Consider the following 24874-nt stretch of genomic DNA (forward strand, 5'->3'; position numbering starts at 1 on the left):
CTGGTCCGTGTAGTGAAGGAATTATGCTTGGAGCTGTCGGGCAAAAAGCAGTGATTTTAGGACACCCATGTGCCCCCCATCTGTCGTAAGGGGTGTGAGAAGTCCATTCAATCCCTTCACCTTTTGCCCAATCCTGCGCACTTTTGACAGTAAAGTGAGAAACATTATCAGATTGAATTTCCTGTGGGGTTAGGACAATTCCAAACCATCCCTGTATTGCTTTAACGGTATTATTTCCTGTAGTTCTTTTAAAAGCATTGGCCTGAAACAACACAAATACAAGTACGGCATAGGACTTGATGTTAATACAGACAAGAAAATAATTCTGTCCCTCACACTGGAAAATACTACAAATGGTTAACAGTTCCTCTGCCTGAGCACTGCCTTCTCCCTCTCTGTTAGCAGAAGCAGGGAAGAAAGGAGGGGTTGCTTTAATCACAGAGGCAAGTTTGTTTTGGCTGCTACCCAAGCTCTCAGTTTCTTGTATCGCTAAGTTTTTTTCTACTTCTATGAGAGTTAAGCCAATCACGGACAAACCTCTTTCCCAGGTAGAGTGTCTTCTCTCAGCATCTTTGAAACCATGGGAATAAAAACCAACAGGCCTTGTCGGACCCTCGGGACCCCGCTGCCCAATGTGTACTGATAACCCTGAGGAGGCAAATCCCCACTCTACCTGAAAGGGATCTGTAGGATGGATAGGGTCCAGTGCTTGGTGAGCTGTTGCTTCAAAAATCAGCGATTGCAGTGCTTTCTCTTGAGAAAGACTCCAATCCCATTTTATCCCTTTTCTCGGCAAGTCATAAGAGGGAACAAATGGGTTATTCTGGTTAGTAAGAAGTTTATCTGGTGTTTCTATAGGGGACATAGCTGCTATGGGTTTTTGAGGGAAAATTGCTATAGGTTTAAGTGTTTCTGTAAACCTTTGAATTAAAGAGGTCATAATTTTAGACTTTACAGGTGATTGCATTGGTGACTCATAGCTTGTAGTTGGTTTTCTTTCATGCATTATTTGCAAGCAGGCACCTTTTGGAAGGTTTTCCAGGAGTTGGTTAGGGGTACCAGCTATGGTTAAAAGGTTTCCCCTTTCCGAGGGGTTAAGCCCTTCTGCCCAATAAGCTGCATGCTGAGTTAGGGACCATGGGATGCGTCTGTCTCCCGTTGTTAAGAACACTCCATGTCCCCTATAACCACCGGCTTCTTGTTCTGACAAATGTGTTTGAACTTTCCCAGTGAGAGATTTTGTTTCAGTTTTGTGGGAGAGAAGCCCATACTGCTTTGCAAGTTTTGTTAATTCAGTAGCAGTGTATGGGATTTCTTTAGTGATTATATGTGGGTCAAAATCCTCATCATTAATATAGTTGCATTCTGTTTTAATTTGAGGTTTCATGCTATTGCAACAACAGTGTTCCCCAAAATTTTTCATCAGAACTAATTCTTTTTGGGGGTAATTTTGATTAAGGTGAGAAGTTTCCTTCTCCTCTGTTTCTTTTGAGGAATCAAAGTTCTGTGAATTTTTAACATGCACCTCTCTCAAGGCAGCCCGTAATAAATTATTTTAATTTCTTTCTTCATTTAATTGTTTTTGCAAAACTCCAAATAAGTTTTGAAGGGAGTCTATTATAGCATTTTCCTCACTTCTTCGCTTAGAGCGAGTTTCTATGGCTGCTGTGAGGCAGGCTCCCAAAACTGAGCAGAGGATGGTTTTATCTTCACCAAGTTTAAATTTTGTTTCATGTTGCAGAGAACATATTCTACCAACAACATTTTCTAAATTAAACCAATTGCTCTTTGCCCAGGCCTCTCCGCCTGGTGAAGGTTTTGCATTGTGTTTAGCAAGTAGTGTGTAAAAATCAGTTTTTGCCTTGGCACCAAAATCTTCATTCATCTTGTGAAGGGACTAGGGACCACAACAGGGAGGTGTTTTCGGTTACACAATCACACACTGTGTTTTCCCTTCACTCAACTTTTTCCCTGAGTGGCTGAAGAGACAGAGTCAGTCTGGGAGGCCCTGCTTAGTTTCTTCAAGGTGTCTCTTCCTTCCCAGACAGTTAAACACACACACACAGTTGAAGAGACAGTATCAATCTGGGAGGCCCTGCTTAGTTTCTTCAAGGTGTCTCTTCCTTCCCAGACAGTTAAACACTCTTAGAACAGAAACAGTTTTTTTCCCCCTTTTGCACCAAGACATCTTTTGTGATATTCTGGAGACAGAACCCTCAAAAAGAGTTTGGAGAATGCTTTTTCCGCCTTGGTTCGTGCAGTATGCGGGAAATTCGAATCACAGCCCTTGCTTTCTAAATCCGTTCAACCCCTTTCGGGAAAATTGACGGTTTCGGTGTGGCTGCCGTGAAACGTCCTTCCCCTGTTACAAACTACACGTAACCTGCAGACTCCTCTGTCCCCAGAACCCAAGATCCGTGACGCCAATTTATGACACGATCTGTCCTAAGGACGTGATTCGTGTAGGTTCTTTTTCACTGATCTCAGGGTGCAAAAATTGACACGACAAGGGGATTTGCAGTAAAATCAAAATACATGTACTTTTATTAAATAGCCATAGAAAAGATGCGTTAGAGAGAAGGGGAATGAAGAAAAGGGGAAAGAATAAGGAAAAGAAAAAGAAGAGAGGGAGGGCAAGGAGGTATATAGCTACCAGATGTGTGGATGACAAAGTCCCTCGAAGTCCGGTCGACGAAGAGCCTGTCGTCTTCACGTCAGGGGAGATCTCAAAGGTATCAGTCAGGTCTAACCTTTTTTATAGTCCTTTTGAAATGGGGGAAGGGGACCCATTTCAAAATAGTCTATTGATAAAGGGTACAAGGAGTCCATCAGTAGTCCATCAGGAGCAGGTGTCGTCAGCAGCAGATGTCGTAGGCAGGAACCATTGTGTTCTCGGTCCAGTGGTCGCTTGCAAAACTTGCTCCGGTCCCCACACACACCTTCCCTCACCCTACGGTAGGGATTTCAGTCTTAGTCCTTTTGGGAAGAAGAGGGGAACTTTTCCATGTAGGGGTCACATGTCTCAGTCCTTGAGGGAGAACCTTCTCCCATCTCAGTCCATCTGTCACGGTGGTTGATGTACGGTGAGAGGAGGGTCTTTTAGTGGTGACCTCTGGGAAGATCATTCCAGAGAGAAAGTCCAGCCAAGTCAGAAGGGTGGAGAAATTCCAGCACTAGCGTTGCTAGGTGATGCAGGTGAAGGAGAGCACACTGCCCCTTCTTGGGTGCAGTGTTCCATGAGTTGAGCAAACACACCCGTAGGCAATAATCTGGCTTGGTGGACCAGACAGACCTGGATTTTCAGAACAGGATCTTTTCCTTTCCCCGGTGGTCTTGGCTTTCATGACGATCGAGAGGCAAGAAATGAGGGAAGTTTCAGACAGATTCTCACAGGCGGGGGGACCCGTGGGGGATAGGGGACCCCTCTGTGAACAAGCAGCGTTGGACTGCTCTGCGGAACTGTGAGGGGCGCTGGGGCAGAGTGACCTCCCCAGTGACCTCACACAGCCCCTGTGATGACACAGATCCCCTTGTGATGTCACACAGCCCACATTATGATGTCATAATATGTGAATGTTGTGATACCACACAACATACCCTGGGATGTCACACAGCCATTCTGTGATGTCACAGCCTGGTCTGTGATGTCAGAACCCCTCTGTGATGTGACACAAATACCCAGTGATGGCAGAATCCATTCTGCCATCACTGGGGTGATGTTGTCCAGCCTATGATGTTACAGAGCCTACTCTGTGATGTCACAGGCAACTCTGTGATGACACACAGCTGCTCTGTGATATCACAAAACCCCTTCATGATATCACAGGGCCAGTGCTGGGAAATCACTCTGTGATATCATACAGATGCAGTATGATATCACAGAAGATTCTGTGATGTCACAAAATCACCCTGTGACATCAGTCTGTCCTGTGATATCATAGCTGGCTCTGTGATGTTACTGAGTCACCCAATGATGTCACAACCCACTCTGTGATGTCAGAGAGCCACCCTCCATGATAGCAGAGTTTGCTCCATGGCCTCATATCCTACTCAGTGACATCTCAGCAAGCTCTGTGATGTCACAACCCCCTCAGTGATGTCACTAAACCATCCCTGTGATGTCACACTGCCACTCCGTAATGTCACAGCACACACTTTCACATCACAGCCATGATGCCATACAGCCATGCCATGATGTCACAGCCTGCTCTGTAACATCACACAGCCCCCTCTATGATGTCCATAGCTGCTCTATGACCTCACACAATAAACTCTGTGATGTCATAGCCCAACCTATGACCTCACACAGCCCACTCTGTGCTGTCACACAGCCCCTTGTTGGCATCACAGCTGCTCTGTGCCTCTAGGACACAGCCACAGAGGTGCCGCTGTGACACAGCCCCCTCTGGGACATCCCCCAGCCCCTGCCAGTGCTGAGCCCCTGTCAGCTCTGGCTGTGCCCTGCTGGTGTCCCTGAGCTGCCCTGGCAGTGCCCCAGCCCTGCTGGGCTGTGCACAGGAGCTGCTCCTGGCCAGAGCTGTCTCTCTGCAGCGCTGCCCTTGCCAGGAGCTGCCTCTGGGCCAGGAGCCCGGCCCAGCTCAGCAGCACAGACACAGCACAAGGACTTTAATCACCCTCTGGGGCTTTGGTGCTCTTTGTGTCTGCCATGGCCCAAGTGCTGCCCAAGTTGGCTCTGTCAGGGCCTTGCAGCTGCTGCCCATCCCTGTGCCCTGTGCAGCCCAGGCTGTCCTACGGTGTCCCTGCCCTGCGCCTCTGTCCCTGCAGGCTGTTGTCATCCCCCGCCTGCCCCACCTGGCTGGCCCCTTCCTTTGCTGACAGCTCTGCCTCCTGCCTGCCTCTGCCTGCCCACACAAAGCCTTGGGCTGCTCCAGGCTCCTTCTGCACCACAGCCCTGCCCTGGGGGAGGAAATTCCTTTCTCTTCATGTCCAGTCTGGGCCTCCCCAGCTGCCCTTGTGTTGTGTTCCACTGCAGTAAGCAGCAAAACGACTCCCCCAGACCCCAGAGTCTCAGACCTCAGGCAGGCATTGATGACCAACAGGGAAAGGAAGGCAACAGGATGGGTCTTGGTTTAGCAAAGCCCAGGATCCTTTTTTGTGCCAGGGACCAAGACAAGAAATGAAGGGGGAGAGGGACTGGTGGCTTGTCATGGGTTTTATATGACAGGGTAGGGGTGGAGTTTAGGGTCGGGATCCAATAGCAGAAGGAGCAGGGCACTGCAAAGGAGTGGATAGAGGAGGACAACCAATGGAAAAATGTGTGGCGGGGACTTTGCAGTAGAATTTGAACCAACGAGGTTACAGAAAAGGAAGAATGTTCTGTGGCCACTCCTTATTTGACCAGATGGGGTGGAGTGTCTTTTCCTGGACTTGCAGAGGCACACCCCACATGGTGGAGGGATGGAATCCTCTTTAAATCATGCCCCTCGCCCAATGGTGTCTGTCTGGGTAGAATCCCTACCTCATGGGGCAGGGGCACTCCACACCCTTGGTGCCATTATTTCTTTCTCTAGCTGCTTTTTACAAGAAAAACTCCTCTCTGAAACCACCCTTCAATCCCTCCCGGACTACTCCTGTTCTGTCCTCAGTCTCCACCCCACTGAGTCCAGAGCATGTAGCCTCCTCCCACTGGTTATGTGATGAGACCTCCAAACCCATCTGGGAGATTTTTGGGTCCTCTCCAAAGCCTGTGAAAATGGAAGAATAATGGTCAAAGTTATTTTCTCCTAAATCTTGTAGTGACGGAAAAAGGGTCATTATGTCGAATTGAATCAGGGCAGATTTACATTTTTTTGGAAGAACAAAATATTTTACAATTTTGGAAGGAGAAAATGATGAGAGTGGCACAAAACTGCAACTGTTTTTCCAGAGAACTGGATGCCTCATCACAGGAATTGTCCCTGTTCAGGAGCTTTGTGGAACCTGACATAGTGAAACTCCCTCCCAAAGGACAGAATACCTGTTGTGTGGGTTCTCTGATGTGCTGGGTGCCCTCACAACGCTTATGGCCAGAATGTCTGCTGAGGGCAGCCAGGCTGCTGCAGGGGCAGTGACCTCACAGCCATCACCATGGCAGCCCTGTCCCCTGGGCCATGCTCTCCCCTTTCCTCTGCCCCTGCCTTGTCTCTGCTGGCATGAAGAGTTTTGTCATTCATATCTTGTCCCCAAGGTGCTGGGGCCAATGGCTTCCCAGGCAGGCTCCTGGAGCAGAAGTGGCTTTTCAGAGCCCAGGCAGAAATGAGCCCTGAGGCAGCAGCTCTGCAGTGCTGGCCACCAGGCCGGGCTGCCAAGGGAGGCTTCAGGCCATTCCCCAGGGCATCTCCATCATTCTCACCCCAGGGAATGCCTGGGGGCTCTCCGTCCCTCTCAGCCCCATGCCAATGGGGTGCTCAGGGCATTCTCTGTCCCCTCGCCCTGGGGATGCTCAGGGGTCTCCATCCCACTGGCCTCAGGGAATGCTTGTGCAGGGCTGGGGACCAGGGGCTCTGCGTCCCTCTCGCCACTGAGGGTGCTCGGGGTTGGGGGGACTCTCCAACCTTCTCATCCCTGGGGAGGCCGTGGGGGTCTCTGTCCCTCTCAGCCCTGGTGTGACCCCTGGTCTTCCCTCTGGTGCCCAGGGGCAGGACTGGAGGGAACAGCTGCAGCTGAGTCGGGGCAGGCTGAGGTTGGATCTCAGGAAAAGGTTTTTCCCCAGAGGCTGCTGGGGCACTGCCCAGGCTCCCCAGGGAAGGCTCCCAGCTCCAGGGCTCACTGAGCTCCAGCAGCATTTGGCCAGCGCTGCCAGGCCCAGGCTGGCATTGTTGGGGTGTCCTGTGCAGGGCCAGCAGTTGGACTCCAGGATCCTGATGGGTCCCTCCCAGCTCAGCCAGTTCTGTGGATCTGGGATCCCATGACCCATAGCAACAGGGTCCTGGTGATGGTTGCCTGCTAAGGATGAGATTTGTCACAGGCCCTCAGAGGGGTTCCATGGGGGCTTTCCAAGAGTCTCCAGGCTGTTCAAGAGCTGGAATGTCACAGGCAGAGACAGGGGTTCCATGGACGCCTCCCAGGGGTTTCTGGGGATGGTAAAGAGCCCTGTGGTCAGAGGCAGTCACAGCCATTCCATGGTGACATCCCAGGGCACCTTGGGCTGCAAAGGCACCGATCTGTCACAGGCACTCACGGGGGCTTCATGGTGACATCCCAGGAGTCCCCAGGCTGCCAAAGAGCCGGGATGTCCCAGACACTGACAGGGGTTCCTGTCATGGGCACAGTGGGAGCTTCAGGCAAAAGCTTTATTTCTTTATTGGAGAAACTCCTGCTGAGTCATGAGATGGAGAAATGGCACCCAACAGCCACCACGGATCCTCAAACCCCTTCAGGGCCTCTAGACTTCTAAAATTCCTTCTGAAAGAGGAGACTGGGAGCAGCTGGATTGAATCCCAGGCCCAGACTTTGTCAAAGGTGTAAAATATTGTACAGGTGGAATTCATCTTTAACGCAATTTGTCCCACAGGATTAATGATGGAATACTACATATATATATATATATAAATACAGCTCTGATAGATTCTGATTATCATTAGACAGAATGACTTATTTACACCACAGAGTAAATAAAAAAAAAAAGTTATTTACTCCACAGTATAGGAGCTATAACGACTATTAGAATATTCTGCTCTAGGAAGCAATTTTGAAGTCAACAGGACCTGGCTCAAGTTGTTGGAGCCCATGGCAGGCAGAGCCTCCTGCTCCAGCAGGAACTGCCTTTCCTGTGCCATCAGCAGGGCAGGTCCCACTGCAGGAAAAGCCCCAGGCCAGCCCCAGCACAGGGAAGGGCTCGGGCACAAGGGCAGAGTGCCGTGCTGGGAGCTGTGCCAGGCAGAGCCTGAGGCACCAAAGGCACCTTGGCAGCAGCAGCTGCTTGCAGGCCATGGCCAGAAGCCTCCCTTGGCAGCCTGGCCTGGTGGCCAGCACTGCAGAGCTGCTGCCTCAGGGCTCATTTCTGCCCGGGCTCTGAAAAGCCACTTCTGCTCCAGGAGCCTGCCTGGGAAGCCATTGGCCCCAGCACCTTGGGGACAAGATATGAATGACAAAACTCTTCATGCCAGCAGAGACAAGGCAGGGGCAGAGGAAAGGGGAGAGGCAGGCCCAGGGGACAGGGCTGCCATGGTGACGGCTGTGAGGTCACTGCCCCTGCAGCAGCCTGGCTGCCCTCAGCAGACATTCTGGCCAGAAGCGTTGTGAGGGCACCCAGCACATCAGAGAACCCACACAACAGGAATTCTGTCCTTGGGGATGAGATTGTTTCACTGGGTCAGGTTGCACAAAGCTCCTGCTCTTGGACAATTCCTGTGATGGGGAATCCAGTTCTCTGGAAAAACAGCTGCAGTTTTGTGCCACTGCCATCATTGTAAAATATTTCTCCTTCTAACAAATGTAAATCCACCCTCATTCAGTTGAGAGTTATTGACTCTTGTTCTGTCACTGCAAGATGAGGGACAAAATAATGTTGACCACTATTTATTCCATTTTCACAGACCTTGGAAAGTAACAAAAAATCTCCCAAGATGGGGTTGGGACGCCTCATCGCATAACCAGCAGGTAGAAGGTGGTGGCTCTTGCCTCAGTGGTGTGGAGAATGAGGACAGAAGAGGAGCAGCCCGAGAGGGATTGAAGGGTGGTTTCAGAGAGGCTGGAGTTTTTCTTCATTGTATAAAACACCCAGAGAAAGAAATAATGGCACCAAGGGTCTGGAGTTCCCCTGCCCCAGGAAGCAGGCATTCTACCCAGACAGACACCACTGGGCGAGGGGCATGATTTAAAGAGGATTCCGTCCCTCCACCATGTGGGGTGTGCCTCTGCAAGCCCAGGAAAAAGACACTCCACCCCATCTGGTCAAATAAGGAGTGGCCACAGAACATTTTTCCTTTTCTGTAACCTCATTGGTCCAAATTCTACTGCAAAGTCCCCGCCACACATTTTTCCATGGGTTGTCCTCCTCTATCCACTCCTTTGCAGCGCCCTGCTCCTTCTGCTATTGGATCCCGACCCTAAACTCCACCCCTACCCTGTCATATAAAACCCATGACAAGCCACCAGTCCCTCTCCCCCTTCATTTCTTGTCTTGGTCCCTGGCACAAAAAAGGATCCTGGGCTTTGCTAAACCAAGACCCATCCTGTTGCCTTCCTTTCCCTGTTGGTCATCGATGCCTGCCTGAGGTCTGAGACTCTGGGGTCTGGGGGAGTGGTTTTGCTGCTTACTGCAGTGGAACACAACACAAGGGCAGCTAGGGAGGCCCATACTGGACATGAAGAGAAAGGAATTTCCTCCCCCAGGGCAGGGCTGTGGTGCAGAAGGAGCCTGGAGCAGCCCAAGGCTTTGTGTGGGCAGGCAGAGGCAGGCAGGAGGCAGAGCTGTCAGCAAAGGAAGGGGCCAGCCAGGTGGGGCAGGCGGGGGATGACGACAGCCTGCAGGGACAGAGGCGCAGGGCAGGGACACCGTAGGACAGCCTGGGCTGCACAGGGCACAGGGATGGGCAGCAGCTGCAAGGCCCTGACAGAGCCAACTTGGGCAGCACTTTGGCCATGGCTGCTGGCCCTGGGCCTGAGCCAGGAGCAGGAGACAAGTGACCCTTGCAGGCCTGGGGCCTCATTGCCTCCTTGTCCCTGCTCAGCAGCCTGGCAGGGGCCGCCCCATGGTCCTGCCCTTGGCATTGCACATCCCCACATGCCAGTGCCCATCCCAGGAAGAGCCCTGAGCAAGGAGGGAGGGACAGGATCTGCCTGGCCAGGGGCTGGGACTCAGGCCTTGGCCCTTTGCATTCCTGAAACACATCCAGGTTTGCTCAGCACCAGAGACACCTTTCCCTTGCTTGTTTCCACCTGTGATCACTGCCTCCAGTGTTCTGCTCTACCTGGAACCTGGGAACACATTCACATGAGTTGTGTCTCTCCTTGGGACCCATTAGAAGTTAAAGAAAGTTTGAAGTTTGCATCTGATTTGGAGTTCTTGAGAAGTTCTTTGAGGATACTCTGAGGGACTCAGTCTGATGCAAAGAGCACCAAAGCCCCAGAGGGTGATTAAAGTCCTTGTGCTGTGTCTGTGCTGCTGAGCTGGGCCGGGCTCCTGGCCCAGAGGCAGCTCCTGGCAAGGGCAGCGCTGAAGAGAGACAGCTCTGGCCAGGAGCAGCTCCTGTGCACAGCCCAGCAGGGCTGGGGCACTGCCAGGGCAGCTCAGGGACACCAGCAGGGCACAGCCAGAGCTGACAGGGGCTCAGCACTGGCAGGGGCTGGGGGATGTCCCAGAGGGGGCTGTGTCACAGCGGCGCCTCTGTGGCTGTGTCCTAGAGGCACAGAGCAGCTGTGATGTCAGCAAGGGGCTGTGTGACAGCACAGAGTGGGCTGTGTGAGGTCACAGACTGGGCTGTGACATCACAGAGTTTGTTGTGTGAGGTCATAGAGGGGATTCTGTGACGTCGCAGATCAGGCTGTGACTTCATGGCATGGCTGTATGACATCATAGGGCAGGCTGTGAGGTCAAAGTGTGTGCTGTAGCATTTAAGAGTGCCAGTATGACATCACAGAGAGGTTTTTGTGACATCACTGAGGGAGTTGTGGAATCACATAGCTGTCTGTGACATCATGGAGTAGAGTATGAGGCCATAGAGCAGATCCTGCCATCATAGAGGGTGGCTCTGTGGCATCAGAGAGAGGGTTGTGACATTCTAGGTGACTGTGTAACATCATAGAGCAGGCTGTGACATCACATGGTGACATTGTGACATCGCAGACTCTTCTGTGACATCTCAGTGCAGCTGCATGACATTCCAGAGTGACATCCCAGAGTTGGCTCTGTGACACCAAAAGGGTGCTGTGTGACATCATAGGGGGCTCTGTGACATCACATGATGCTGTGTGACATCACAGGCTGACTGTGTGACTTCATAGGGGGCTCTGACATCACAGGGGCTGTGTGATGTCACTGGGGAGGTCACTCTGCCCCAGCTCCCCTCACAGTTCCCCCAGAGCAGTCCAACGCTGCTCGTGCACAGCGGGGTCCCCTGTCCCCCCGGGTCCCCCCGCTCCCGGTGCTGCAGCCTCCCCCAGAGGATGTTCCACGAGATCGACCCCAGAGCCTGACACGGGGACGGGGGGCCGGGGCCTTGGGGGGTGGGACAGGGGGACAGGGACCCCCCGACAGCATCCCTGTGTCCCCCAGGGCCATAGCCTGGGCCAGGGCTCCTTCACCCTGTTCTGAATGAGGGTTTGAGAGCGCTGAAAATATCCCCAGCAAGGGAGCAGCAACAACCAGATTTAATATTAAGGGACAGCACCACAAACTTCCTTGGCAAGACACATTGTTGACTGGACACTTCAGGCACACCAAAGAAACAAAGCAACAAAAAAACCAAACAAAATCCAGGCAATCGAACCAGAGATGAACTGAGAACTGTCCCTGACTCTGTGTGTGACACAAGGACAGTGAGGGCAATGGTAAAAGGAATACGGCCTAAAAGCGTAACAGAGCTCAAACGTAACAGGACTTAACTTGTACCTCAACCTTAAGTGATAACTTCAGCTTCACAATTTAGCAAAAGAACAGAGCTTAACAGTATTTAACCTAAATTATAACCTATGATTTTTCAATTTAATAGAGGAATAACACTTAATGATGTTCAGCTTAGCTTATAACATATTAAACATAACAACTTAGCAAAAGAACAACTCTTAGCAGCATTTAATGTCACTTAGACCTTGTGACTTAACCTTTCTTACAGGCCTGACTGACTCAGCTATCCAAGGCACTCAAACCCCTCCAAGAGCAGCATTTCTGCCACATTTCCCGAGCACATCAGGTTTGTGTCCTTTGAGGGACCAGGAACTGGTGAGACTAGAGGCACAGGAAGGTTTCTCTTCATGGAAAACAAAAAATGTAAACATGATAAAATTTAATAAACATCAAAAGCCTTCATTCAGTTTCTTGTGACATCCCAGCAACATCTGACATGTGCACCATCCACAAGGGATTGCCATACAGGAAGGATTGTAGACAAAGACATAAAAAGAGGTGATAGAAAAGATAAAACTACAACTAAGAGGCTGACTAAGGAGGTATTTAAACTTCTGAAAGATTGGGCAATTCCCTGATGCTCAAATCATGAAGCCAATCAAGGATGATACATTGGAATCAGCAGAGAGCATCTGGAGGAAGACTTCTGGGAGCAATGCGAAGGACAAGGATCCAGCTGCTCTAAATGAAGAGATGTCCTTAGACATGGCCATTTCAAAAGGAGAGCTGGAAACACGTAAAGGAGGGGGTCATGAAATATTAGAGTGAATGATGTTCATGGCAAAGATAGAGGGGAAGATCCGTATTTCTCCACTTGCCATAAGTAGAAGAATCTAGTAGAATCAGGAAATTTCTGCTCCTGGTGGGAAAACGTGGCCATTTCTTAAAAGTACTCAAATGACCCAGATAATAAAGATTTCCTTGTATATTATGAAATGTACAAATATTAAAACCTGTGCCCCTTTCCAGGCAGACATCAGCTGTGTGCCCATAAACAGGCAGTGCCACTTGTGCCCTGAGGTGTCCAGCTGGGATTGCATCCCTCCAAGAGCACCTGAGGGAGAGCAGAGCACCTTGCAAGCTGCGGATTGTCCCTGACAGCCCCACAGGGCTCCTGTGCCGTCAACATCTGCTCTGCTCCAGTCTGAAACAGGGCCCAGCATGGTGCCGGGATCATCAGAGAGCTGAGGTGTGTGCTGGAATTCAATGCCCTCCCCATTCCGCAGCAGCCCTGCATTTCCCTGCTCCAGCCTGGGTCTCCAGCACAGCCATGGAGGCTCTTTGGGCTCCTGACTGTTCCTGCAGCCCCCAAGGGCAGCTGAGCTCTGCCTGTGGCACAGTCAGCCCTGGGCAGCGCAGGCCATGCTCAGCAATTGCTTGTGTGTGCCTGGCCTTGCTGTCAGCCCCGGCAGTGGGTGCGTGGCCCCTTGGTGGCCCTGTGCTGGCCCAGCCATGGTGGCCCAGCCCCTGTGCAGGCCCAGCCCAGGCCAGGAGCATTGCGGCTGGGAACGGCCCCTGTGCCGTGCTGCCCACGGCAGCCTTGGGGCTCTGTGCCCCATGGCCTCCCTGCTGGGCAGCCTCTGCCAGCTCCTGCACAGCCCCTGGCACCTGTGGGCCTGCACAGACAGCCCTGGCCCGGGCTCTGCCGGCCTCTGGGCCAGCAGAGAGGCCAGCCAGGGCTGGCCATGGCCGGGAACAGGCCCTGAGCCCCGCAGGAGGATGGAGCTGGGCCACAGCCAAACTCAGCCCAGGCCAAAGCTGGGCTCAGCAGCCAGGGCTGCCAAGGGCTGGGCACAGAGGCTGGCACTGACAAATGTCCTGGGCCCCCTCCCTGCTCTGTCCCTGCCCCCAAGGGCACAGAGCAGCCTCCTCTCTGGGACACTTGCCTCTTTTCAATGCCTTGCACAGACGCTGGCCCTGCCCCACACGGCCTGGGCTGAGTCCTGCCCCTGCACGCCCAGCCAGGCTGAGATGGACACTGATGGTTTCTGGGGCAGGCTCTCTGAGCCCAGCCCAGCTCCCTGCAAGCTCTGCCAGCTGCCCTGAGCTCTGGGCAGCACCAAGGGCCTCTCCCCAGCCCAGCCCAGCCGGCTCTGGCCCCACAGCTCTGCTCAGGCCAGGCTGCTCTGGCCACTGGCCCCACGGCCTCAGCCCCTGCCAAGGGCACAGCAGCAGCTGCAGCTCACACAGGACTCAGCCCCAGCCATGGGGGAAGGTGCTGGGCAAGGCCAAAGGAGGCTCCCTGGCTGCCCTGCTCCCCTCTGGCTCAGGTGCTGAGAGCTCTGCAGCCCCTGCTGCCATCCCATGTGCCCAGGGCAGCTCAAGAGCCCCGGCCTTGGGGCCCTCAAGAGCTGCTCCTGCTCCAGGCCCAGGGCCCATCCCAAAGCTGGGGTAGCCACAAAGCTGTGCCAATTGCTGTTCATTGCTGCTCTGATGGGGATGGATCCTCAGCCACTTGGAGGTTGATGATGAATTTTCCTACTCCAGAGTCCTCTTCTTTCTTGACCTCTTCAGTTCAGGAATTCAGTGAGAAAAGCTCATAAACATTTGTTCAACATGCCCAAAGAAGAAAAGCCATTTGGAATAACAGAAGTTTTCAAGTTTTCTGTAATTAATTAGACAGATATCTGAAGTGTATTCAAAGTGTATATACTGTCTTGAAAACAATGCAGAGAGAACAGTTTGTTCTGTTTAATTTTTTTTCCTGTTTATAGATTGATATAAGCAATGTCCAGTTGATATTGACCCCCAGCACCTTCTAATGCAGACTGAATAGGTATGAAAATCAAGACCCTTCATGGCTGAGAGTCAATCAGACTGTGTCTCCTGCCCCCTCCCGACCATTTCCCTCATCCAACCCCTGGCACTCCTATGGACCAGGAATGGTGTCACCAGCAGGACCAGGAGAGCAATTCTTCCCCTGTGCTGGGCGCTGGTTGGGCAGCACCTTGGGTGCTGTGTCCAGTTCTGGGACCCCAAATTTAGCAAGAACGTGGAGGGGCTGGAGTGTGTCCAGAGAAGGGCAACAAGGCTGGTGAAGGGTCTGGAGCACAAGTCCTGTGAAGAGAGGCTGAGGGAGATGGAGTTGTTTATCCTGGAGAAGAGGAGGCCTGGGGGAGACAAGGTGGTCTCAGGGCACAGGTTGGACTTGATGATCTCCAAGGTCATTTCCAACCTTGCTGATTTTGGGATTCTCTGAAACCACCCTTGCAGCAGGTGCAGGATGAGCCCTGGGCCTTCTCTTCAGAAGCTCCAGCAGCCCAGGCGCCTCAGCTTCTCCTCCTAGGCCCAAAGCCCATCCTGTCAGTCCTGCAGAGCCTCTGCAGCTCCTCCTCATTGCCCAGAACAGGGAGCCCCACAGGCAGACACAGCAGCCCAGATGTGCCCCCCTGGCCTGGGGTGCCTCTGGAAAGGGAGCAGCACCAGGCACTGCAGGAGCCTGCAGACAATTCCTGCAGCACTTGGAGGATGATCCTGCTCCCCAAGGGACGTTCCCATGGTGCCAAGTCAGGAACTGGAATGGGGAGTGGGGCCAGAGAGGAAAGGGCAAACAGGGGTGGGCTGTTTGCAGGGCAGGGAACAGGGCGTGGCAAGAGGAAGAATTTGGTACAAAAACAAAGGGGAAAAAAAAGCAAAGGTGAAGCCAAGGAAATGCTGAGGGCAGTTTGGGGGTGGCTGTCAGGCAGCCCTGGCTCTGAGTAATAGCATCTGCAGTGGAAGAGGAATCTCCCAGCTAATGGGAACAAACTTTCTGGCTGACTGCAGAGGCCAGGACAAAGCTGAGTGGTTTCCCTGGTGTCCCCCAGCCCTTGCTGGCCCCAGGGGCTGATGGCATTTGTGCTCCCTCAGGTTCATGTCCCCACAGCAGCAGCATGGGGGTGCTCCTGCCTGCTCTGTGCAATGCAAACAGGGGCTCCTGAGCCAGTGCTGCCGTGGCTGTGCCTGCAAGGATGCGGCACCTCTGTGAGCTGGGGGAGAGGCCAGGGCTGCAGAGGGGGGATGTTGTTGGCAGCTCCATCAGGACGCTCTGGGACGCTGCCCTGGGCTGTGCAGCACACTGGGGATGGATCAGCCCCTGCTCTGCTGCTCCTTCCCCTCTCCCCCAGGGCCCTTGCAGAGCCCCAGCCATGCTGTTTGCCCCCAGCCTGCCCATGGCCAGCCTGGGGCTGCTCAGCCTGGGGCTTTTCTGTGCTGAGCATTGGCCTGGCCGTCTTCTTGAGAGAGCCTGGGCAAGGAGCCTGGAGCCCCCAGGGCCTGGCCTGAGGCGTCAGCGCTGCCCCAGCAGTGCCCATGGCCTGTCCCTGCTGCAGCCCCGGCACTGCCACCCCCAGGACTGTGCCCGGCCCCGAGAGCACTCAGGCCCTGCAGCAACACCAGGGCCACCAGGGCAGCGGGGCAGGGCCACGGCAGCAGCACTGCCAACACCAAGTGCTGCTGCAGCTGCTGGGCACAGCTGCTGGGCCAGCACTGATCTGCCCCAGCTCTGCACACAGACATTGCTGCTGCAGCTCCAGAGAAGGCAAGAATAGAGGGATCTCTGCAGAAAACTTTGCTGGGAGATCCTTTAGTTCCTTTAAAACCTTTGAGACTGCAGCCCATCATTGGCACAGTCTGTGGCCACAGGGAAGGTGGAGAGAAACAAAGTCAGAAATGGCAGAAACAATCATCTAGCTTTAGGAAGAATATTTAAAAAGGAAAACGACAGGGAAATCAAAGAACCAAACCAAAAGAGCTATAAGTGATGACTTTTATTACAAGTGATTTGCCGAAATTGGCAATCAGTTTAATACTTCCTAAGATGTGCAGTGATCAGTCTTCTCACTGCAGCCTTGAGCTCCTGGTTCCTCAGGCTGTAGACGAAGGGATTCAGGGCTGGAGGCACCACCGAGTACAGAACTGACACTGCAAGACCTAGGCATGGGGAGGAGATGGAGGAGGGTTTCAGGCAGGCAAATACTGCAGTGCTGAGAAATGCATTTCTCCTGCATTTTTCCTTTACAGATTATTTCAGTCATCTCCTGAGAGGTACAGTTTGTTCTGGTGCTTTTCATGAATTGATTGTACTCTTCATTTAGATGGAGATTTTAGAATTGATTTCAGATGTAGAAGAATCTGAACAGAGCACAGAAACAAACTCCCTCTGTCAGCCCATTTTCATCTTCTAGATCACTTTCAAGATGTCCTTGGGGATGTTGGAATGATGATCACACAGCTCTCCACTTCTGGCTGCAGGCTCTGGAGATTCTTTCTTTGCATTCAGTCAGGCTTGCATTCCCTAGGAGTTCTTGGTAGCCTGTCATGTTTTCTTAGGGTAGAACAGTAACAATGAAAACCTTACCAATGGCACAACTGCCCAGCCCACAAGGAAAAGAGAAGAACAAGCTGTCAAGTTCATCAAATATTTGTCCTGCTTTGCTGCAAGTGTGCTGCACACACAGTGTGGAAAGCCAAGAGAAGCTGCAGTTGGTGGCACACCTTGTGACAGAAGCTGCACCTCATTCTTCAGGAAAGGTTCTTGGAAAAAGCATACAGGACTGAGGAGAAGATTCTGGAAAAACTGAAAGAGCTTTTAAGAAATTAAATGAAAATTGAAAAAATTCAAGACATTTTTCTCTATTTATTTTTATGCTCCCCTTTTCCATCTTGCACTAGTTGCCCATCCTATTAATTCCAAACAGATTTTACCGCTAAGATCCATGAGTTGGCACGTTTTAGACATTTTAAGATACCATGACCTACACACAGTTTGGCTTCCCCTGTTTTTCTTGGAAAGCAATGCTGGAGAGGTAAGTGCAGGGCTTGGGTCAGGTACAAATTCTGCATTCAGGGAATGCGCTCTGAGAGTGTTTGACCCTCAGCAGGGACAATGCACAGCAGCGACCGAGGGGATTCCTGAGCCACTGTGCAGGAGTCCAGACTCTGGCTCTTGGCTGAACTCGGCAAAGTTCCCGTGTTTGGACAGGCTCAGGGGCTGCCCTCGGGGAATGTGGGGCTCGAGGCGGGGGCGAGCGGGCAACGGACAAACGGACACGGGGACAAACGGCCCCGGAGCTTCAGTTGCAGCAGCGGCAGCGGCAGCAGCAGCAGCAGCGGCAGCGGCAGCAGCGAGACAAACAACTTTAGATTCCCTTCTCCTCTCCCTCTCCCTCTCCCGCTGTCCCGTACCTCTCCCGCTCTCCCTTTCCCGGTCTCCCCTCCTCTCCCCGCCTCCCTCTCCCCGTGCCGGGCCGGGCCATGCCCCCGGCCCGCCCCCGGCCCCGGGCGGGGCTGCCCCGTGCCCGCCCCCGGCCGTCCCACCGAGGTCTGGTCCCAGCCCGGCTCTGGCCGTGCTGGCGCTGGCGCTGCTGGGCGGGGTTCAGTGCCTGGGGCGGCATCGCCGGCTTTTAGCTCCGCCTGGCCCGACCCCGGCCCCGGCCCCGGCCCCGGCCCCGGCCCCGGCCCCGGCCCCGGCTCCTCCCGGGGCCCGCGGAGGACACACGCGGCCCCGCCGCTCCCGCCGCCTCCGCTGCGGCTTGCCCGGCCCGAGCTCCGCCGCTCGGCAGCGCGGCCCCCGGCCCCGAGCCGCCGCTGTCCCGTTGCAGGGAGCGAACGCCGGGGGATGGCCGGGCCGGGGCGGGTGAGGGGCGCTCGGGGGCCGTTGCTGGCCCCGGGCCGAGCGCTGACAGCCGCGTCCCGCCCGCAGGGAAGGCGCAGCAGCGCCTGAAGGAGCGGTACCGGCTGGGCTCGCTGCTGGGCCGGGGCGGATTCGGCAACGTCTTCGCAGCAACGCGGCTCTCGGACGGCGCCCCGGTGAGCGGCGGGGCCGGCAGCGGGCGCAGGAGGAGGGGGTGGAGGAGGAGGAGCAGGGCGGAGGAGGCGGGAGGAGGATGGCACTGGGCAGGGTGGACAGCGAGCTGAGCCCTGTTCTGCACTTGGCTTGCAGGTAGCCATCAAAAGGGTGCCACAGAACCGCGTCCATCACTGGGGTGAGCTGGTGAGTGAGCGAGGTGCTGTGCTGGGCAGGGATGAGCCGAGGCCCGGCAGGGTGGAAGCCATCAGGACGCCTCGAGGGAGAGCGGGCATGGGGCCAGAGCAGGGTGCAGAGCATCCCGGGCTGGCTGAGGGCTTCCTGACCCCCGGCACGGCATCAGCCCCACTGACAGCATCGTGCTCCTCCCGCAGCCCGACGGCACCAGCGCACCCCTGGAGATTGTCCTGCTGGACAAGGTGTCCAGTGGCTTCTCCGGTGTGGTCCAGCTGCTGGAGTGGGTTGAGCTCCCCAACGACATCTTGATGGTGCTGGAGCGGCCGGAGCAGTCTCAGGACCTGCACCATTTCATTCGGGCACGGGGGTTCCTGCGCGAGGAGGTGGCGCGGCAGCTGTTCCACCAGGTGCTGGAGGCCGTGTGGCACTGCACCAGCTGCGGGGTCCTGCACCGCGACATCAAACCAGAGAACATCCTGGTTGACCTGGCAACCGGGCAGGCCAAATTGATTGACTTTGGCTGTGGCACCTACCTGCAAGACACAGCCTACACTCACTTTGCAGGTGAGCCTACACAGGGCTGTGCTCCCCCTCCTGGCATCTCACAGCCCAAGACCTCACAGCCCAAGCTGGGTGTGGCAGCGGGGATTCTCCCTTTTGCTGCCACTCAGGGGACTGAATCTGCAGCTGAGTTGCTTTAGAGCAGGGCTGGGTGGGGAGCCATCTTCCAGCCCTGCTGGCAGCCTTTGCCCACCACTGTGCCCAGGATTGGGGCTGGGCTGGGGCAGCCAGCCTGACAAAAACAGCCGTGGGTGAGGGTAGCAGAGAGGGATGTTGGAACCTGTGCCCCAGCCGGTTTGTGTGCAGGCAAGAGGAAGGGCTTGGACTGCTCCACTTGCCCTGTTTGTCTTGCCTTTATAATATGTTTGGGGCAGTGCAGGCAGGGAGAATGAGGGCATGGTTTTTCCCCAGCACGCAGTGGGTATTTCCTTTGCATGTCATGGTCAGGCCTAGCCAGGGCTTCCACTGTCCCCTTCCCACACCAGTGGCTTCTTTTGCAATCCCAAGTTTGTACACCAGTCCCAGATGCTGGTGAGAGGACAGTGGTCACCCTGTGTGCCACTGATGCAGCCCCCGCTCACCCAGGGATGCTGGGGCCAGGCTCTGGGAGCAGCAGCATCCCCCTGCTGAACTCCATCTGTATTCCACAGGAACACCATCATACAGCCCCCCGGAATGGACCCGCTTTGGCTGGTACCATGGCGAGCCAGCTACCATCTGGTCCCTGGGCATCCTGCTACACGAGATGGTCTGCGGGAAGATGCCTTTCAGGAGGGGCTGGAACTTCAGCTGGGGCCAGCTCTCACTGCCACAACGGCTCTCTCCAGGTGAATCCTCTTCTCTGGGCACAGGGGGAATACCAGTGCTGGGAGACAGCAGCGGGCTCGGGAGCATCCTGCTCTGGCAGCTGCTGAGGAGGTGGCACATGTCCTGCTCTCCCCCAAAACCAAGAAAGTTCAGGCCCAGCTCTGAGCGCATCCAGCATGGCCTGGGCATGGGAATAGTGGGGCAAAGCAGACAGGAGCCTTCTCCAACTGATGGGCAGTTTCTGGTTTCTCTCCCCAGAGTGCCAAAATCTGATTGGGTGGTGTTTATCCATGCACCCCTTGGCCAGACCCTCATTAGAAGAGGTGTTCTGTCATCCTTGGATGCAGGATATTGATCTGCCCTAGAAGAAGGGAGAGAGCCACAGGCACACTGTGCTGCAGGGCCCTGGTAAGTTACAGCTGCACACATGCCTTGGCAATGAGAAGCAAAGAAAGCCAGCCCGTGTCACTGCACCAGGGTCATGGGATGGGAACATGCAGCCCTTGTGCTGGAGCTGAGCTGCTCTGCCCAGCCCTGGTGGCTGCCATCCAAGCAGGTTTTGCTTGTCCTGGTTCCCTGACAGCTGGGGCCCTGGGCAGAGCCCTGACAGCCTGGTCTCACCCCAGGGAAGGAGAAGGAGCCCCCAGAGAAGCTGTACCGGGTGGGGCTGCTGCTGCAGAAGACAGCGAGGATGACATGAAGGATGACAACCTCTTCCTCAACCTGGCCACCAGCAGTTGAAGGTGATGCACTTTGATTGTGGCACCTTCTTCAAAGCCAAACTCCACAGGGAATTTGCAGATGAGTCCACACCTGGGGAAATGCTCCCAGATTTGGGCATTGCCCAGCCTGGCTGGGAAGCAAAGGTTCCCCCTTTGCTGAGGCAGATGCAGCTGATCCTTCAGTCGGCTGCCCAGCTGCTTTTGGCAGGGCTGGGGGCATGGGCTGGGGTGGGTACGAAATGGGAGTGGGCTCCTGGTCCTGCCAACAGCCCCCAGCACCCACCGTGCCCCAGGCTGGGGCTGGGGCTGGGGCAGCCAGCCCGACACAAACAAACCCCTGTGGTGGGAGCAGAGGTGGGACTCCCAAATCTGTGCACAGGTGCTTTGCTGTGCAGGCAAGGAAGGGCTTGGGCAGCTCCACTGCCCTTGTTTGCTTTGGGATCACAGTTATTGTGGGGGACAGTGCAGGGGGAAGGGAGAAAACCTGGGCTTTGCGCACACATGGCTGGGTTTTTCCCTGGCATGCAGGGCTTGGGCCTTCCTCAATCCCCTCACAGAGATATGATTTTTACCTTTGTTCTTTTTTTCCCTTTTTGTCTGTAATCTATTTTCAACAATTTGTTGTTTGTTTTTCTAGAGGAAGCATTCTGGTTGGTCCAGTCTGGATTGGGAAGTTCTTGAGAGCAACTGCGGCGTGGATGGGCCGTGCCCTTGGAGCAGGCTGAGGACATCGTTTGGGACCAGCTTTTCTTCCAGCCATGGATGGCATGAGGTGGGTCCCCGTGTGCTTGGCAGGGTGGGATCAGAGCTTTTGGGAGATGGCAGCGAGCACAGGAGCATCCTGCTCTGGGCAGCTGCTGAGCAGGTGGATGTGCCAAGGCAGGCTGCAGGCTGGGCACATGTCCTGCCCTCCTGCCCTGCTCCCAAAGGCAGCACTGATGGCCAGCTCTGGGCACTGCTCTGGGCACAGCCAGCATGGCCTGGGCACCACGGGCAGCTGGGACAAGGGGACAGGAGCCCTCAGCTGACGAGCAGTTTCTGCTTTCTCTCCTTGCAGCCGGGCTCTACGGATGCTGAGGCTGCTCTGGGCTCTGCCAGGGCTCTGCTGGAGCTCAGCACCGGGCCAGAATCAGCCAAAGAAGAAATGGTGTCACCTGCAGCACAGACTTGCTTGAGCATTTTGGCAACACAGCTCAAGTTTGCAGAGTGACACCTCCCAAAAATTAAACTTGTTCAATACCTTCTGAAATCAAATCAATTGACATTTTTCAGCTTGCTCAAGCTGTAGCTCAGCCCTTTCTCTGAACAGTTCACTCCCCCACCTGCCTTTTACTTCTCAACTGCTCCCTTTTTTCCCCCAGTGAATTCCCAGCCCGTTGCTGTCTCCATCACTTGCTGGCCTTCCTTGTTGCCCCTGACCACAAGGAGGGCTGAGCCCCAGGTTTAGGGACTCATGCTGTCACTGGCTGAGGAGCAGCAATGTTTCAGAGGTCCAGTGGCATTTCAGTGTCATTCAGAGCCACTCTCCAGCCCTCAGCTCTCCTCACTGCTGTGTTCCCACTCCCTTCATCCTTGCAGCAGGATGAGCTCTGTGAATCCCCTTGAGCCTCCCCACTCTTCCCAGCCAATGCACCCACCTCAGTGAGGCTGAAGCTGAAGCTTCTCTGTGTCCTCTGGCACACCAGTCCAGTCCCCTGTGTGGGGAGCCCCAGCCCCAGAGCACAGCACACAGCAGTGCAGTCCGGGCTGGAGCAGCTGCCCTGCAGCCCTGGCTTGGCTGTTTGTGGCAGCTGAATGCTCCCTGTGTCCAGCTGTCCCAGCAGGATGGCCCCAGGGCAGAGCCCAGCCGGGCTCCCACTGCAGCCCCTGGAGCTTGGGGCAGACAGTGCTCCCAGAGCTGAGGTTCATGGGGAGCACCCAGAGCTGTGCCTCGCACTCAGTGCTGGCAAGTGTTGTGTTCTCATCTCCTGCAGCCTGAGGGGAAAACAACCTGTGCTGCCAGACCAGCACTGCCCCTCTGGGCAGGGACAAGGCTGAAAGGCTTTCCCATTCCAGAGGATCCTGCACTGAGCCTTGGCAGGGCCTGGCAGGGCTGGAGCCGGGTCTGGCCTGCTGTCCAGGACTCGCTGCCCACCAACCACCCCCACCCACCACGCTCCGTCCTCCAGGGACAGAAGGGTCTGTGTGTGTGCCAGGGGCTCTTGGATGTCTCTGTATCCAGGGACAGAAGGGTCTGGGTGTGCCAGGGGCTCTTAGATGTCTCTGTATCCAGGGACAGAAGGCTCTGTGGCTCTGTGTGTGCCAGGGTTTCCATAACGTCTCTGTACCCATGGGTATGGGATGAACACGGACAGTGAAAGTGTCAGTCACGTTGCTTGCACACCCCTTCCTTTGTGTACAAGACACATCCATGCACACCCCCACGTATGGATATATTAATAGGATAGGGATGGATAGAGATTTCCCACAGAGCTCTAACTTTGGCATAACTCACTCTTTAGCTGTTGGCCAGGAGATTTTTTTTCCCAGCTCTGTGTGAGAAGGTGTCCAAGAGCTGAAGGAGCAGCATTCAGAAGCAGTTTCAGGATTTCTAGGCAGGAAGTAGAGCTCACAACCATCCACATAAGTAGCCATATTCATCAGGTTGGGCTGCTGCTTCTTTAGGAATATGGCCCAATGCAGACATGAGACTTGGAAAAATCCCAGCTCTCTGTGGGTTTGTGCAAAAGGGGGAACAGCACAAACACTTTGTGCCTGCCTGGGGGCACAAGGTCCAAGGAGCTTTGGTGGCAGAGGGTGACCTGGGCTGGTGGCAGGTGAAGTTCCATTCCATGACGTCTCAGAGTGGCACAGGACAAAGGTCCAAGTACCCCCAACCCCACTCATGAAGTCCTTGGAGTGCTGTACATCCTCTAGGAAAAGCTGCTGTCACACAATCCACTGGGATTTATAACTTTCATTTGCAACACTTTAAATCCAAATTCCAAACTGCAATATTTTTACACTCAAGACACAGTCATCCACAATCCATCTTTCAATTTCCTATTGATTCAATCACAATTTAAAATTACTTAATATTGCAAACAAAACCCAGAATCTTTTAAAAAAGTGATGCTGAGGTCAGTAATATGGATCCATGCCAAAGTAACTGAGTTCTCTTTTTAAAAAGACCAGTTACCTCTTAATCCAACGTTAGAGAAGATTTTCACTACACATTTGTTTTTTGTTTTTATCTTTCTTTTTTTTTCTCTTTTTTCCTTTTTTTTAACAGAAAAAATCATTCTAAAAAGGAATGTACAGTAAAATGAGAAACATTTCTGATAAACAAGGAAAATGTGGGCTCCTCCTCTGTTTACTTTTCTCTGGATACCCTGAAGAAAAAAATCTAGCAGATATGAGCAGAAGTGTGAAGTGTTTCATTTGGACTGTGCTGGAGTTCAGCACTGCTGACATCCTGATCCAGTCAAGAGCTGCAGAATTCTTTTGCAGATCTCGAACTCTGTGTTTGCAGGCACAGCACCTGCAGTGCTGATGCACCAATACACATGAATAACTCTGTTATTCCCTCTCAGAATCTGGGCTCTGCCCCAGCACGAGGTGCTGCAGCCCTTTACTCCTGGTTCCCATGTGGAGCAGCTCCCTTCCTGCTGGCTGAGCTGCTCAGGCAGAGCCCGGCAGCTCCTGGCCCTGCAGGGCTGAGGCTTTTCCCCACTGCTGGGCACAGACTGATGGAGCACCACTGCTGAACATGGGGGCACACCCAGACGGACCAGGAGCAGCTGCCTTTGGCCACCTGAGGCTCCAAGGCCCAAACTCTGAGCAGCCAGGGCTGGAAGAGACTCGCAGGCTCCCTGTTGGCTGTGCTGCCCCACTTGTGCCTGGCTCAGCTTTGCTTGGGGCAGAGGGAGAACAAGGGGCAGCTCCCTCCCAGCCCAGCCCAGGGACCCCTCCAGCCCCAGGGCTTGGGGCACTGTCTGCACCTGCTGCTCCAGCCACCGCTCCTGCTGGCCCTGACAGCAACACCCAAACCGGGGCTGATCCCGAGGGAGCAGCAGCAGGGCCTGGATCTGATCCCTGACTCTGGGGCAGGGCTGGACAAATGATCCCACAGCAGCAGCAGCAGCAGCACATGGAGACTTTCAATGTCGCCTTGACTTTTTAAGATTTTCTAAGTGTTCTGATGTTTGCATTCTTGTACCAAACTTTCTCACACACTTTCTGTAAACAACTTATTGTTTTGCATTCTTTTAT

At 54.2% G+C, this 24874-nt stretch overlaps 1 protein-coding gene and 1 long non-coding RNA gene across 2 annotated transcripts in view; both read left to right on the forward strand.

Annotated features, from left to right (window-relative positions):
* Positions 1 to 24874, forward strand: part of LOC135305560 (zinc finger protein 418-like) — a 409899-nt gene that overhangs the window by 27154 nt on the left and 357871 nt on the right. The window lies entirely within an intron of this gene.
* Positions 20087 to 21318, forward strand: LOC135305784 (uncharacterized). The gene is made up of 3 exons (XR_010366769.1): positions 20087 to 20309; positions 20528 to 20644; positions 21261 to 21318. It is a non-coding gene; the product is annotated as an uncharacterized LOC135305784 (long non-coding RNA).

The sequence above is a fragment of the Passer domesticus genome, chromosome 8 (genome assembly GCF_036417665.1).
Source record: "Passer domesticus isolate bPasDom1 chromosome 8, bPasDom1.hap1, whole genome shotgun sequence".
NCBI classification, from domain to species: domain Eukaryota; kingdom Metazoa; phylum Chordata; class Aves; order Passeriformes; family Passeridae; genus Passer; species Passer domesticus.